This window comes from Mastigoproctus giganteus, chromosome 2, assembly GCF_048544385.1.
Source record: "Mastigoproctus giganteus isolate SK-2022 chromosome 2, ASM4854438v1, whole genome shotgun sequence".
NCBI classification, from domain to species: Eukaryota; Metazoa; Arthropoda; class Arachnida; order Uropygi; family Thelyphonidae; genus Mastigoproctus; species Mastigoproctus giganteus.
This window is the reverse complement of record NC_143576.1, coordinates 72,494,528-72,512,493: the sequence shown is the minus strand read 5'-3', so window position 1 is coordinate 72,512,493 and position 17,966 is coordinate 72,494,528. Positions and strand designations below refer to the sequence as shown.

At 39.0% G+C, this 17,966-nt stretch overlaps 1 protein-coding gene across 1 annotated transcript in view; it reads left to right on the top strand.

Moving 5' to 3' along the window:
* The window catches only part of LOC150089337 (immediate early response 3-interacting protein 1), a 71,724-nt gene extending 62,432 nt beyond the window's left edge, over window positions 1–9,292 (top strand). The window contains exon 4 of the mRNA XM_090368510.1: window positions 9,202–9,292. The gene's annotated coding sequence lies outside the window, so the exon portion shown is untranslated. The remainder of the gene's footprint in view (window positions 1–9,201) is intronic.
* The last annotated feature ends 8,674 nt before the right edge of the window (window positions 9,293–17,966 follow it).

Here is a 17,966-nt window from a genome sequence, read left to right as displayed (position 1 = left end):
CCCTCCATTCTGACTGCAAGCCCACAACACATGCCATTGCTTGCTTGTTTAGGCTGTTATATCCTCACTGGATATGGCTTGAGGTCCCAGCTTTTTAGTTGGACCTTAGTCCCTTCAGACTTGTGCTTGTGTAGTGAACCAGAGATGGCATCCACATTGTGTTATTGTCCAATTTATGCTGTCTTAAAGGTTCAGCTTGAGCAAGGACTTTCACTCAGTATGAAAATACAATTCCTGGATTTCTTGATTGTCAGGAGTTTTATGACCAGTTTTTCTAGTATGTTATATACATCAGTAAGTGCATATGCAGCCATAGATAGAAACCATCCTCCTTGTGATGGGGACAGCAACTTGTGGTGTGATGGTCTGTCCCCACCTTGATAGTAATGGTCGCTGCTGCTTTGAGTTTGACCATGTTTATTTATTTTGCTTTATTTTTAAGGTGACCTCTGTGGGGGTCATTTCTGTTATTGAGTTTTATATTAACCAACTGACTGTGGTTGTTAAATTGCAGATTAGAGTTCAAAGCTGCATATGAGTGCCTGTAACTTTTTACTCCAAACACAATGAGTGTCCGCAATCTCTGTTACCCAGCAGGAAAAACAGAACCCACATATTTCAATATGACATGCACATTCAGAGGGCCTTTTTTCATAGATGAGTTTTGTGGGTGTTACTTTAATGGGTACTGCTGATGCTATTGACCTAACACAATACAGATTCACAGAAACTTAATATCATCCCTATATGAAGAAACTATGGATCATGAAGCTTTTTTAAGAGACCAAGGGTATGAAGGTGTTTCTGTATGGGAATGTCAACTTGACGAACAACAGAAAAATGATTGCTGTGAAAAAGTTCATTACTATTTCCAACATATCTAAATGGACTAGGCCTATAAGTGCTCTTATAGAGGTAGAGTGGACTGCTTTAGGCTCTGCCAAAAGACTTGAATGGAGAAAAAATTTGTCGATTTCTGCTTACTCTATCTGTGGTAAAGTGTAAAGTATGTTAGTTGTCTGACGGCACCAGGGGTTCCCCCCATATCCACGTTGTCTTTGTAAGTGACACAGAACTCTGGGGAGGTCAGAGATTTAAAATGTGTGAGGTGTGATTTGTTGTGTAGTGTTATGTTCTGTTGTTTCTCTGACCATTTAGCCGTTGGGCCCCTATTAGGACCCACCATTGCTCATACTTTGCCACAAAGAGGCAGGTCAGGCACCCAGTAGATTATTTAAGTACTCTGGTGGGCCTGGCCACCTAATTTCCGAGGATTTAAGGGCTGAAGACCTGGGCATGGTGGGAAAGGTGGGCAATTTTTATTATTGATTATTGTTTAATTGCTGGGGGCTGAATTGCCCTTTGGATAATTCTGCACATTTCAAATTCTTTCTGTGGGAAGGTTGTAATGGCTTTATAGTTTTCCTCTTTTATGATTAACAGATGTTCTTCTCCCCTGGGAAGGGAGCCATTTTGTGCTCAGACTTCACTCTTGCCACAGGTGCAGTTTGTGTCATCAGTCAGCCCTAAGGAGGTTAGTTTTGTCTCTAGGGAGCTGTGATCTGTGAATATAAATGTTGTAGAAAGTCCAGGGGCATGCCACTTAGGTGGCTTTGGGCTAACCATTGACACCTGTGGCAGAAACCGTTTGTTAGCCAGACCTCTTCTTTCTTGCTCCCACTTTGTTTGCCATAACTAGTGGAGTTTTGTGGCTATTCTTTTTCTTTCAGCATTGAAAGTGTTGGGTATATCAAGGGCTATCCCCAGAAATTCTGTGGATATGCCTTTTTGAGTCTATAATATAAAGTGGGAGAGCTCTGGCCAGCAAATGTTGCACAGGTGTGCTTACTGTGAGACATGCTCTGGTATAGTGAGAAGTATTGTCCTTTGTATCGATTCTAATTTATTCCTATTTCTTACTATGACCAAGCAGGTGAACCATGCACCAGCTCCATAGGTGATAACAGGTAGGAACATGGCATGGTATATGTTTGCCAGGGTCTTTCTTTTGAGCCCCCAGTCTACTTGACTGATCCTGGCAATCATACCTGCATAATTTCCCACTTTCTTTGCCAAGTAGATCAAATGGGGATGAAAAGTTAATTTTGAATCAAAGACCACTCCAAGATATTTTAGTTCTGTTACCATTTTTATAGTAATTGTATTAATTTTGATTTGTGGATGTCTTCTTGTGTCCAAATTGCCTTTTAGAAGTACAAGCAGTTCCCACTTTACGAGTTCCCGGGTTTATGAATTTTTTTTTTTTTTCTTTTCCAAATATCAACAAAATTGAAAATATGAACATTTATTGCAAAAAAATGAATGTTAAATATTCATGAATACCGCATTTCAAACCACGCGCGTAGCTATACAATACAGTGTACCCCACTTTACGATATTAATTAGTTCCAGAGGACCCCATCATATCATGAAAATATCGTAATGTGAACCCAATAACACAGTTTTTTTTTTTTTTTTTTTTTTTTGGTAATTAGTTCCAAGACCTCGGAAGTTGAAATTTTCGCTATATAACTAAGCTATTTATCCCATTATAAGGTCATTTTTATAATGGAAATTGTATTAGTTACCAATTCAAATCATTAAAATGCATTATACTTTCATCATTATCATATGTTCCATTATAAGAATCAGTTTTTGAATGCCTTTGTGATATTTTTGTAAAACATATTTCTGGAGGTCACTACCATAAAACAATAAAAACAATTTGCACTTTCCGGTTTATTGGGCTTTTCTGTTAGTGCAATCTATTATAAACGGGTAGTAAACGCGATCTTATTGCATTTTCCATAATCCCGATAACTGAAATTCTGTGGGTTTTTACGTTACGGCATTATGTGAAATGAGTTGCCCTTCACTAAAATCTGCAATCATATAAAAAACATAAATAAATTTTCAATCTTCTCTTCATTCCTTTTTTTTTTTTTTTTTTTTCCTTCTCCGTAAACTTGTTACTCTGTGTGAATCGTGTTAGTTGCAATCACACTTGCACGTATCGTGTTAGTTAGTTGCAATTTGTGCGTGCCATTAAAAAATGCTTATGCATGCTATCGTGAAATTTATAAAGAAAAGAGAAGAGATTACCTTGGAAACAAACCCCTCTGGAAACATTTCTGAAGAAGACGACTCCTTATGCAACAAACCAACGAGTGATCAACAAGTGTGCGTTAGTCAATAATGATGAATAAACATTCTTTAACATTTGTAAGTCAAATTTCTTTAAATTATAATTTGAACAATTAATTATAATTGTTCTCAATCATTGTTCATAATGTAACCCCTGGTTTTAACATTGTCTAGGTTCAAGTCCGTGACTATTAAATACGATAAATATTTATATTGACGATTTATTGTAAACTCTACTGACTTGGTTGTCATGCCGGAGTATAAACAGAAAAAAAAAAAAGAAAAAAAAATTATGTGAAATAAATTCCTGCTTTACGAGCGCATGCTCTAGGAACGAGTTAACTCGTAAAGTTGGGAACTACCTGTATTTGTTTGGTTTTTTTTCAGACAGTATTTTGAGCATGTGTATTTGTGCCCACTCTTGCAACTGCGAGAAGGTGGCATTTGATCTTTGCTCTACAACCTCTTGTATATTACCTTTTACAAGGAAAATCATGTCATCTGCAAAGGCCAGGTTTCACGGGCCCCAGATCCAAGGCCAGAAATTCGTCCAGAACAATGTTCCAGAAGAAAGGGCCAAGAATCGAACCCTGCAGGCAGCATTTATTCACAGGGTGTGTCAATTCCTGGATCCTTGTGCGTACTGAAACATTGTCTGTAACGTAGCTGTTTATTACCTTATATGTTTTGTGGGGCATTTGCCTGGTGGAGTCTCCTAAGGACACTAGGCCACCAGAGTGAGTCAAATGCCCCATCTAAGTCAGTAGAGATTGCTAGCACATATTTCTCCTCTGAGTGTTTAACTGTTGTCAGTAGGTGGTGCATAACATCCTCCATGGAGTTGCCATTCTTAAAACCATACTGATTGTTGGAATGTAAACCTGCTTCTGTGTAGTATTGGGTTAATCTGCTATATTTTCTTTTGTATATTTTCACTAGTACAGGGAGTAGAGCTATTGGTCTATATCATTTGGGATCAGTAGGGGATTTCTTGGGATTTGTGAGAATTAAACTTAACACAGCTTTTTTCTGTGTTTTTGGGAATATACCTTTTGTCATACAGTTATTATATAGTGCTATTAATTTGTCTAGTGCTATTTCTGCTAATTTTTTGATAATCTCAACCTCTAAGAGGTCAAACGCTGGGCATTTATTGTTTTTGGTTTTAGATAGTGCTATTTCTAAGTCTTGTGTAGTAAACAGAGGTTCAATATTGGCATTGTCATATTCAGTGTTTTCTTTTATAATTCCAGCTGGGTGGGGGAATGAACCCTATTTTCAGTTTGAATAATACTGTCTAGGATGTTATTTAGAGAATCGGCCCACAAAAAAACCAGATGGAACCCCAGCACAGGGTTGGGGTTCCATCTGATTTGACAGTGGTTTCCAAGACATCTCCTCTTGGCAGCTTGTTGGTCACTATTCTGCAGACAAGCTGCCAAGAGGAGATGTTGTGGTAACCACTGTCAAACCAGATGGAACCCCAACCCTGTGTTGGACCGATTCTCTAAATGCTTCCAGCCCACCAAGTGTTTCCAGCATTCCTTTTTATTGTCTCTTATAAGGGCTGCAAATTGATTCCTGAGAGTTCTATAAGAATCTCTCAGTGCATCCACCTTATTTTGTGGCCAAGATGTTCTAGCTCTTTGAAAATTTCTCTTCTCCTGGTGCACCCTTCTCCCAAGTATAGTCAGTTCAGGGGACTGCCTGCATCCGCGGCTTTTCCATGGGATAGACAGGTTTGCTGTTTTTGTTAAAATGTTTGTCATAGTCAGTGCTTGCTCATCCGGACTACAGTTGCCTGATCTAGATCACTCATTTTCGGTTTTTTTTTTTTTTTTTTTTTTTTCCTGCATCTCAGCTTCTGTATGTTCTGCAAAAATCTGCCAGTTTGCCTTTTTAAGGTTTTACCTTTTGCGTAAAACCTTAAAAATTTGTTTGTAATTGCCTGTTTAGTTTGAAGGTGATGGCTGTATGATCTGATGTGTCCAGGCTAGCTGGACATTAGAGTCTGTAATTTTATAGGCTATTGAATTGATGGCAAGAGTGACATCAATGTCCCACATGGTACTTCTAAAAAGTTGGTAAGTTATTAGGTTGATTTATCACTTGAAACCGTCACCACGGCTATAAAATCTGATAATATTTGGCCATTGTGTGTGTGTGTGTGTGTGTGTGTGTGTGTGTGTGTGTGTGTGTGTGTGTGTGTGTGTGTGTGTGTGTGTGTGTGTGTGTGTGTGTGCCTGCTCTATCTTCTGTACGGCTATGCCATAAGGCTGGCCAGCAGTTGGCATCAGTACACACTATTTGCAGTAGGTAACAAATTTATGACTGCTTGTAAGTAATCTATCTAGTATGTAAATATGGGTTATTTACTCACGGCCATTCCAGTAATTCTTTCAGATGTTGACTACCATCCTCGAAAATACTTCAGCACATCCCACACTCGTGTGTTGGACTCTGATAAACTTTTTTAACCTATCCTTCCTATAATGAGCAATGGCAAATTCATTTTTTCACTGTGGCACCTGGGGGCCCCCAACTCTGCATACACTACTCTGTGTTGCAATATGAACTATGTAAAGGCCAGAGATAGTGTGAATGTTGGTGTAGTCTGCATAGTATTGCTATGTTGTTGTTGTTCCTCTGGCCATTTAGCCATGGCCCCTATTGTGGACCCCCCTATTGCACGTCTACCACCATGAGGAGGAGGAGGAGGTAGGTCAGGTGTAGGTAAGGTCTGGTAGGGGCAAACACTGGATATTGCCTGGGAGGGCCCCCCCAAAAAAACCTGGAAGTTTTTATTGGAAAGGAAGTGCGGTGGGTGATAGTTGAGTGATTGAATGTGGGGGGGGGCAGTGAAGATAAGGAAAGTGGGTGATAGGAAGACTTTCCATCTGGAAATTGGAAGTTAAAGGGATAAAGGGGCATCGCTGTGGGAGGAAACCATCCTCCACAGGGAGGGGATACTGTTAACAGCAGAAACAAGTTTCAAGTGATAGTCCATCAGGTGAAAATTTTGGGTGGGAAAGGATACTGTTAAAAGGGAGAAGTGAAATCATGGGGTCAGAAATATCCTATGTGGGACGGAGAATCACATTGTACGTGCACAGTAAATCCCTGTTACAAATCCCACTGGCCAGGCCAGCTGAAGTCAGTGTCAGCAGATCCTATGCCATGCCGTTAAACAAGGAGGCATGATATCAGCAAGGCAGAGGATGGTTTCCTGATAGGATGCCCCACTGCAATCTAATTGGGAGGCTGTCATAAAAACACACTCTGCATGTACTTGGTCCACTTACACACTTGGCATATTACACATACAGAAGTACACTTTTTTTTTTTTTTTTTTTTTTTTTTATAAATATAATATCTAAGGATAGATAAATTTTCAACACATAGGACTACATTCTCGATCATTTGCTCTCTTGCATTCAATCATTTTCTGTCTCATTTTGTTAGGAACCAATGTCCCAGAGGCAAAAAACCTGAAAAAAGAAACCGTAACCACAGCATTAAATCGTGCACCACTTCGATAGGGATAATGCTCCAGCAATAAACCAAAGGATCTCGTTGCTGTGCATGACAACAACAAATGACAAGCCGAGTGTAACAAAATACCTGTGAGAATTACATTGCAGAATCCGTATGCAAATCCAACTGAAACAGTTAAGATGAAAAACATCGCAATGGACCATATGAGGCAGAGGGGAAATTATGCAAAAACCCAGGAAAACATATCTAAGAGAAATTCAGTTAAATAGGTTGCCTCTGCAGGTTAAAACTCTCCTTTTAGCATTAGCATTAGTAAAGGCACGGGATGCAAGAAAGCAAGCTTATGCAGCATCAGCCAAAAAAAAGCTCCGATTTCACCCATCCACTCGATCCAAATGTTTCTCTAGTTCTACCTTTAATCTATTTAAGCTATCAACTTCTACAACAACAGATGGAAGTTTCTTCCAGCAATCAATCACCTGCTGGCTAAAGGAAAACTTCCACAAGTCTATCCTATAAGTGTCTTTCTTAAATTTGAATTTATGCCCTCTCAGGCATAATTCTTCTGATCAAGAGGAAGAATTCCATCAGCATTGAACATGCTGAAACCATTCAAGGCTTTATACACCTCAATCAGATCACCTTGCAGGTGCCTAGTCTCCAGACACTGTAATTTGCAAAACTTAAGCCTTTCTTCGTAAGAGCAACCCATTGTTCCATTCACTAATCTTGTTGCCCTTCTCTGTACTCGTTCCAGTAGCTTTACATCCTTCCTAAAACGAGGCCTTCAGACCGGTGTACAGTACTCAAGGTGTGGTCTGACCATTGCCTCATACAAGGGGGATATGACCTTATTCCTGCTAGAAAAATTCTTGTATATCATTGACAAGACACCATGCGCTACTCTTGCAGACCATCTGCACTGCTCAGAAAACTTCATATCTGACTGCACAATTACTTCCAGGTCCTTTACATTCTCTACCACTGTCAGTGTAATACCACAGAGTTGATATGTTACTCTGGTGTTACTGGCTCCCATATGCAGTACTTTACATTTGTCAATGTTAAACTTCAGTTGCCACATCTCAGCCCATCTGCTTAACCTTTCTATATCCTGTTGCAGCAGTATACTGTCATTGCAGAAAACAACAATGGACCCAACACTGAACCCTGGAGGACTCCACTAATAACATTAGTCCATGAAGAGCAGTGTCCATTGGTTACCAATCTCTGTCTTCTCCCACTCAACTATCCCTTTATCCATAGCAGCAATTTACCTCCAATGAAAACTGAAGACTGCTGCAATTTGTGCAGCAGTCTTCCAAGTGCAACAGTATCAAAAGCCTTTCTAAGATCCAAATATATATCAAAATTATTCTTTGCATCCAGTTCCTTTGTGAACACATCATAGTATCCAATCAAATTGGTCAGACAAGACTTCTCCTTAACAAACCCATGCTGTGTCCAAGCTATAATTGAAGTCTTGTCTAGATGATCTGCAATGCTTCTTTAATCAGTACCGCCATTAATTTCCCTGGAACAGAAATTAAATTAGCAGGTCTGTAATTACTTGTGTCACACCCTTTGTTCCTCCTTTGTGAATTGTGGTCACATTTGCACATCCCCAGTCCATGGGTACCTCCCCTGAGTCCAAGGAAGCTCTCATTTTTTGATGACTATCAAGCCCTATGTTCCATGTTTGTTTTGTGGTACTACTAAAACTATTTTAATTGTAAAGAGGTTGCACACAAAATTGTTTTGTGAATTCCAAAAGTAGCAAGTGAATTGACAAAAAAAAAAAAAAGAACATTTTTATATGGGAAGGTACTTTGTGGGTTCAAAGTGCTTTCATCAAACAAGAATCTCAAGTTGAACATAACTACTAGTTTAATTTAGAAATGTTATGCATATCTTATACTGAACAGTTATTAACTTAACATTAATCTGGTACAAACAATATCCAAAAACTGACAATCTTGGACCTGTCAATTCCCAGAATTTAGGTTTTTTCAATTTTCGTGGATAATAAGTCTAAACAAACAAATTGTAAAACTAAATATCACAATACTTTTGCCAATTAATGGAATTAAATTTGTTAAAAATTTCATTTTATTCCTGTTTAATTGCTTTATCTCCTTTAGCTGTTTGTTAAAATTTGGAAACTAGGAGAGTATAACCATGAAATCCAGACAACAAAATTGCAGGCTAATTGCTAACAAAATCATTTCTGTAATGTTCCATAAAAAATTTGGTGGGGGTGGGGGGGGGGTGTTACTGATTGTAATTTATCATGGAACAAATACATTTTGCTCACACTTCAACTGTGAACTTCTTGTTTCAATAATTTTATTGATATTATATAGAAATAAAAGTTAAAAATAAAAATTACACAAGAAAAGAAAAGCAGGCAGCTAAACTGGCAGTGAAGTAGATTGACATTCTCAGCTTCTGCTCAGATCTTTTCAGTTAAGTTCATATTGTTTATCACAGTATTAAATACACTGCGAATTATTTTCAGTATATGTACTTACAAAAATGCATTTTAATTTTTCCTTTGACTAGGTTTATTAATTCCTGTGCTGCAGTTGTTAGCAGGTGAAGATCGACTGGGGACTGGGCTATTCAGAGAGTAGTGTATTTATTTAGAAATAAAAACTTTTATTTTGTAACAAGGTTTAGGCTTTCAGTTGTGAATTCATAAGATTGCAACATTAACTTACGGCAGTCAAATCTGCTGGTGGCTAACCACAGAATGCATTTATTGGTGCATGTGAACAGTGGGGATGCAACTTGCTAAATGAATTTCTGAAATCATTAAGTTAGTTAACTTAAAATTGTATTGGAATCTCTTCACTACTCACAGCTCTGACAAGTTTTGCAGTGCATCTTTCTTTGGAGGGAGGGGATATGAAACTTAAAGCATTTTCCTTACTACTGCATACACTTACAATTGTTCTTGTTTATACTCTGGCACAACAACCAGGTCAGTGGAGTTGACAATAAATCATTGATACAAATGTTAATTGTATTCAGCAGTCATGGGCTTGAACCCTGGTCCACTTAAAGAGCATGTACTTGGCTAAGTGAAGCATAATTTTTGTTAATCTACACCCCACTTCTACAAATTAAACTGCTGTATGACTAAAATGGAAACATTTGCACCTTTTATGCCTTGATAGCACATTTGAACCAAGAATGTTTTAAACAGTGTGGTATATTTAAGTGCACATGGTATGTTAATTATAGCAGTGGCAAATAATGCAAGGAAAAAAAAAAGTACATAACTAAAAATATTTTCTTCTTACCCATTTTACTTTCAAGGGCATTGCTTTATGAAGTTGCAGGAAAGTTCACAAGATTGAAAAATAAGTAAATCAGTAACATAACATTAGATTATGTAATCATAACATTAGATTATGAAAAAAATATATATATACAGAACAGGGGCAGTCAAACTTAATTTTCCTTTACTTTTTTTGGCCCATTGCCAAGCTTTGGCTTAGGGTTTCATGTCCAAATTCTGCCCTGCACCCAGCAAACAAAAGGTGGGCAGATCACCACAATGCTCTTACATTTCAAAGAAAATAGTTACACTGGGGTGAAAGCTTGAAATAAAAACTGCCATATTAAAGAAAAGAGGAAATTGTTTGTATAATTTCACTTATTTAATTTTTGTAACTTGAATTTACTGATGAAAGTGGTAAAATTTAGATGAACAAATTAAGTGAAAAATAAATAATGATAAATGAAAAAAAACTTTTGAACATAGAGGAAATCAACACATTTCCAACACTAATGACATCAATTGGCTTCCCCTGAGACAACTATAATGCAGTGTGGCCTCCAGACCTGATCTCTGGAAACTAGAGAATGGCAGCTTCTTAAAAGGGTGACTTTGACTTGTGAGAATATCCACGTGAGGAGACCAAAGATATGTATGACGAAATTTTCACATTTAAATGGGATACAGAACAGCAGAGGGTACAACATAAACTATCGGCGAATAGGAAGAAATGACACACCGAGCCTCAAGAAGTTTAAATTTAATTATCGTTGCTAATCAGTGAAGTAAACTGTCCCGTTTGGTGACTAAGACTGACAGTCCGGCACTGGGAAGCATAAGTTTAGATGCAGATTGCAAAGACAAGTTAGAGTGGGATGCACTGGCAAAAAGATCAGCAAGATAATTTAAAGGATCACAACATTAATAAATCTGACCTAGCTCCATGTGGCAAGGGAAAAAACTGGGTGGTTACACAACATTACATTATGATATATAAACACTACTACATTGATTGGCCTTCATCTGTATGACGCCTTCACACAAGGAAAGGTATAGACAATTTTCTTCCTCAGTCAAGCTGAAGAACACAAAAGCAAGTTTTCTTTGCACCCTTTAATAATATTAATGCTTTTTCCCTCTATCATGCAAATATGATAGTTGATGGCATTTCTCTTTGGAAAATTCTGACAGGCAAAGAAAAATGCAAAAAAAGCTGTTTTCTGTCACTTAATCAAACCACAACTGAACTGTAAAACCACAGTAAATTGTTTATTATAACAGCACATAAGTTAATTAATATAAGCACTGTTATTATTTCTATAACTCAACTGTAATTAAATGCTACTTTTATTTTAATTTGTAAGGAAAACAAGGAAAAAAGCTACTGATTACAATTATGTGTAATATAGAATCCAGTAAACCAGTCACACACGCTCTTACCAAATAAAATTGCCTGATTGCTCAGAAGAGTAAGCAGCAAGATTATAGAATTAGTCTGCAGATCATTAGACATATCCAGAAGACAGGGTTATAATTTCTGTGCTTTGGAAACCATAACCCTGTTTAAATTCTATGAATTCAACCTGTTCACAGAAACCTGGACAAGAAAATTTGAAATTCGTTATCCCCTCTCTCACCAAATATAATGCTGCAGTGGCATCTAGAGCCACAAAAAAAGGTGAAGAAACTGTCATCTTCCTGAAGAACTCATTTGTGATAGTGTCAGAGTCCAAATGCCCTTCATCTAACTTAGAGGCAATTCCTGTCAGAACTAATTGCACAGATTACTTTCTGGACATCATCTGTCTATATGCCACCGAAATCCTCAATGGAAAGATTCTCTGAATTTGTAAAGTGGGCTATCCCTAAAATCTCAAAAAAAAAAAAAAACAAACTCACTCCATCATTATTGGAGGAGACTTTAATTTACTGCTTGACCAAATCTCAAACACTATGTCCTCCGAACTCCCACTATCAATTGCATTTGAATCTGACCACAATCCAATTTCAAACAATTGCCTTTAACATTCCCTTTCAGTGTGATAAGAACCCAGGCTACAAAAAGAGATCCATTAACCTCAAATGTTTGAAGCAGGGACATCTTTCTGGAGCTCTTAAGCCTTAGGATAGTTTGCTCCACTGTCCTACAGAATTGGCATAGATTTTCTTCTTGACCTGTTTGGCCTCAATCCCAAAAATTGCGGCATCAAAAATCACTGCTGCCTCTTTCAACTAAAATGTTTCGTGAACACCACAACTTGAGTCTCTTTTCAAATTAAAATAAAAGGCTTTCAGGAATTTAAAAAATGTAACTTGGAAAATGACTAAATTTCTTAGCCCAATAAGTTCAACAAACTAAAGAGGAAAGAAATCGAACAATTCATATCTAATAGGAATAAGACAGACTACAATATACCCCAAAATATCTCTCACTCACTCACTACCTTCAGATTTCATTTTCAACTTCTGGTTGCAACACACAATTCTTCAACAATGAATGAAATCCTTGCAGAATTTAAAGAATGTATGCCATCCATCAACAAATTAAGCAGTATTTCTATCTTGAAAGCGGTGATGAAAGATGCGATCAAAAATCTCTCCTCTGAAGGTACCACAGTACACGACAATATACCTATCTTTGTGATCAAAATTGCTGGTGCCTACATTCTAGAGCTTGTTTTATTTTTCGATCAGGCTATGAATAACTTTGGGCTTGCTACAAAATTTTCCCACTACTGAAAGGCAAAAACATTATAGCAACAAAGATATCAATCCCATTCTCTGTCTTAAAACTACCAGCAAAATCTATCCTACCAACAATTCCGAAACTCTACCCAAGCTAGTGCAGCAAAAGCCTCAGGCTTCCATATACTATATGATGATAATAATAATGGGTGCGATGGGGCAGTGGTTAGGACACTGGACTACCAGCTTGATGGACCCGGGTTCGAATCCAGCCTTGGTCGAAGCAAATGCAGCTCTATTACGCTGGGAAACATAACATTACATGATGTAAAAAAAAAAAAAAAAAAACATTCCCAAGGTTTCCCCTTGGACTTACCTTTGCCAAGGGTGGAGTGACAGCTGAGATAGATGGTGGCGCCATCTGGTGCCACGTGCGAGAACTAAAAAATTTAATAAACAACTGGGTATAAGCTGAAGCTAAACAAGTCCACCATAGATGGATGATGTTGCAGAGAAATATTCATACTGCATTGAGTGTGGTACAGGATAAAGTCACTCGCATTCAATCCTTAGGCAGGGGGATCAGCTCGAAAAGTTGGAGACAGTCTCCTGAGAAAGACAGTGGAGCAAGTAACGCTGTCCACAGTAAGGCAAGACCATCCAGCCCACTAACTGGAAGTGCTTCCTGCACAACTGCCAGTGAAGGAAGAAAGCAACAATGCATCATGTGGAGCATTGAAATGAATACGTACATCTTGTGAGCATACTATGAAATAACCAGGCAGGATATACATCATTTTTTCTAAAGCTTTTGATTTAAATTTAGTAGTAAAGCGTTATTTTGTGATTTTCTGATTAATTTGGTGTATTTATTCTTTACTCGGCCTTGTAATTGCATAAAAGTATCGGTAAAGGTTTCCATGTGTTTCAACTCCGGAACCGTTCGTAATTTTCCCTCCTTTGTGATACGCTAGTTATATACCGTACTAGATAGCGTTAGTTGAACTTCGTTAGCAGTTAAATTGTACGTTTAAATAAATACATATAACGACTTAGATTACAAACATAATATAATTAATTATATTTAACATAATTAATAACATAATTAATTATAATTAATTAATAGAATCATGACTCAGAGCAGAGCGGCAAAGCAAAAGACTCAAGCTAATGGAAGTGCTGTGGCTCAGAGCAGAACTGAGGGGGGCAGTTGTCCTCTGACTCACAGCCTTATAAAATGCACTGTTTGCTTGATGTTTGCAGAGCAATCGGGTACGGGACATGATACTGCCAAGGGGGATGTCTTTGTGTGTGTGTGCGCGATGCAAGGAGTGTATCGATATCAAGCAACAACTCGGCGTTCTTGTGGGCCTATATGAGAGCTTGAAGGACAGGGTGGATGCCCTCGAAGAAACTAAATTGAGGGACCCATCAAGCTCTCAGCTGCCCACATCAACGCCAGAGCTTGCACTTGGGCATTGCGTGACACAGAGGCCACCCCCAAGGCAGAATGCGCTGGTCCCGAAGGAACTAGTAGTTGTTGGTGACTCTATTGTCAGGGAAACGGGGAACATGCTTTGTAAAAAAAATAGGTGGAACAGGACCAGGGTATGTCTGCCAGGGGCAAAGGTTGATGACGTTGTAGAGCGAATATCATCTTTTAAGGGCACAAAAGGTGATATAGTTGTACACGTTGGCACTAATAATATTAAGTGTAGGAGACCGGCAGAATTACTTAACAAGTACAGGTCACTGTTGAATAAAAGCCGAGAATTAGGGTTGAATTTGAAAGTGTCTGCAATTCTGCCCAGACACGATAGAAGGGAGTATATGATGAGAGCCTTGTAGATCAATTCGGCTCTGGAAAGATTGTGCAAGGCTCAAGGGGTAGAATTTTTTTCAGCCTGGACTGTACTTGTTAACAGGAGAGATTGCTTCTACAGGGATGGGATACGCTTAAATAGAAAGGGTGCAAGAATATTTGCTGATGCTATCGAGGCAGGGTTAGGTGGGTCGGAAAACTGCTAGCTTGGGGGGAGACAAAGACCAATAGATTGACAGTAGCCACTGGCAGAGGTGAAAGAGATTCTTGCACTGCTTCTATTAGAATGAGCAGAAGCCTGAAAAACAAGATGCATGGTATTTCAGAGACTGCTGGGAGCCATTGCGGTACAAGTAAACACATGGGTTGTGTTAGGGTAGCTAAGAATAGAAACAGGTGCAGGTATACTTGCGTGTACACCAATGCTAGGAGTTTAGTACATAAATTTGATGAATTTGAGATATTGCTCAAAACATCAAAGGCAGATATTGTTGGGATATCAGAGACGTGGTGTCACACAGATATAAGGGATGCAGAACTGCAATTTGGGGAGTACAACGTCTACAGAAAGAATAGACAGGATAGGAAGGGGGGAGGCGTTATGCTATTAGTTAAGAAACACATAAAAACCAAGGAAGTGAAGCCAGTCGACATCGCCGGACAGTGCAGTGTTGAGTCAGTTCGGTGTGACATAAGCATTGGGAGATCAAAATTGAGAGTAGGAGTGTGCTATAGGCCTAATGACTCTGATGAGTATAATAAGGAACTGTACAGGGAAATAGAGTGGGCCAGTAAATCAGAGAGTCTTATAATGGGAGATTTTAATTTCCCAGATATTGACTGGAATTTGGGGGCTGGTTACTCACACACTAGCAGGGCTTTTGTGGATTTATTGGATGATTGTTTTCTACATCAGCATGTTCGGGAGGCAACTAGAGGGAGTAATACTCTTGATTTGATTATCAGCAGTGATTCTTCATGCATTAAGAATCTGCAGATAAACGAACCACTAGGGGGCAGTGATCACAGTGTGCTGAAGTGGGATTTACTCAAAGAGGTAACTACCATTAGGGGTAAAGGGAAGGGTTATTGCTTCCGTAAAGGCGACTACGATGGACTGAGACAGTATTTAAATTCTATACAGTGGGACCAACTGATGATGTTACCAACAGCAAATTCAAAATGGGAAGCATTCAAAGAACTTATCTTGGAAGCTACTAGGCTTTACATACCAACTAAGAAATATTGTTCAAGGTTTAGGCCAAAATGGATGTCAGATGAACTAATGAGGCATATGGCAGAGAAGAAAAATGCATGGGATACTTACAAATTAACACATGACACAGAAGCCTATGATAGGTACAAGTTGATATGCAACCAAGTTACAAAGGAGGTTAGGCAGGCAAAGGCAGATTACGAGAAATCCTTGGCAAGGGATGCAAAGAAAAACAGCAAAGAGTTTACTTATGTTAACTAAAGAAAGGAAGGGGATGAATCAGATTGGTCCACTTGATATTGATGGGTCAACTGTTGATGATCCTGCTCAGGTAGCTAACAAACTAAATGAATATTTTGCATCGACATTCACACATGAGGAGTTATTCAGCAAGGGGAATGCCAGAGGTGTATTCAACTCTAGCAGTAAGCTACAGAATCTTGAAATAACTGGGAGTAAAGTGGAGGAGAAACTGTTGAAGATAAACACAAGAAAGGCACCCGGGGTGGATGGGATCTATCCAGTTATATTAAAGGAGGCAGCAAAGGAAGTAAGCAAACCCTTAGCCATAATTATGAGAGCTTCCTTGGACTCAGGGGAGGTACCCATAGACTGGAAATGTGCAAATGTGACCCCAATATACAAAGGAGGATCAAAGGCTGACACAAGTAATTATAGACCTGTGAGCTTAACTTCTGTTCCAGGAAAATTAATGGAGGCACTGGTTAAAGAAGCACTGCAGGATCATTTAGACAAGACTTCAGTTATAGCTCAGACACAGCATGGTTTTGTTAAGGGGAAGTCTTGCCTGACCAATTTGATTGGATATTATGATGCAGTCACAAAAGAACTGGATGCAGGGAATAACTTTGATATTATATACTTGGATCTTAGAAAGGCTTTTGATACTGTTGCACATGGAAGACTGCTACACAAATTGGAGCAGTGTGACATTGGAGGCGAATTGCTGCTATGGATAAAGGGGTGGTTGAGGGGGAGAAGACAGAGTGATAATCAATGGACACTGCTCATCGTGGACTAATGTTATTAGTGGAGTCCCTCAGGGCTCAGTGTTGGGTCCATTATTGTTTTCTGTATTTATAAATGATATTGATGATGGTATATCAAGCTTAATGTCCAAGTTTGCAGATGATACAAAGGTTGGCAGGGTGTCAAGGACACTACTGACACTATGCTGCTGCAACAGGATCTGGAAAGGTTGAGCAGATGGGCTGAGAGGTGGCAAATGAAGTTTAACATTGACAAATGTAAAGTACTACACATGGGAAACAGCAACCCCAGAGCAACGTATCAACTCTGTGGTACTACACTGACAGTGGTAGAGAATGAAAGGGACTTGGGGGTGGTTGTGCAGGCAGATATGAAGTTCTCTGAGCAGTGCAGACGGGCTGTAAGAGTAGCTCATGGAGTATTGTCAATGATATACAGGAATTTTTCCAGCAGGGATAAGGAGGTGATTATTCCATTGTATAAGGCAATGGTCAGGCCACACCTAGAGTACTGTATACAGGTCTGGAGGCCTCATTTCAAGAAGGATGTAGAGCTGCTGGAACGAGTACAGAGAAGGGCAACAAGATTAGTGAATGGAACAAAGGGGTGCTCTTACGAAGTAAGGCTTAAATTTTGCAAATTACAGTGTCTGGAGACTAGGCACCAGCGAGGTGATCTGATAGAGGTGTATAAAGCCTTGAATGGTTTAAGCATGCTCAATGCTGATGGGATTCTTCCTCTAGTTCAGAAAAATCACCTGAGAGGGCATAAATTCAAATTGAGGAAAGACAGATGTAGGATAGACGTGAGGAAATTTGCCTTTAGCCAGCGGGTGGTTGGTTGGTAGAACAGACTTGTGGTGGAGGTTGATAGCCTAAATAAGTTTAAGGCTCAGCTGGACAGGTATTTGGAACGAACAGAGGGGTGAAGTGGAAGTGGGTTTTTTTTTTTTTTTTTTTTTTGTTGATGCTGCATAAGCTTGCTTTCTTGCATCAAATGCCTCTACTAATGCTAATGCTAATTTAGTGTTATTATATGATAATGTACAGGTTGTGACACTGACCGGGCTAGTCGGGTGGGTAAAGTGCCTGCCTAGCAACCCAAAGGTCGCGGGTTCGAATCCTGCCTCGGGCTTGGATCAAAGTACTGCAAACACCTTAGGAGGTGCATTATGGCCACAGAAGCAGATGCGCCAACAACTACCAAATGAAAAAAAAAAACAAGTTGTGACTATATACCAAGTGGTTGGAACGATACCCGGATATTCAGGTCACCAAACAGCGATTAGCAGACCAAAAAAGGACCATCGT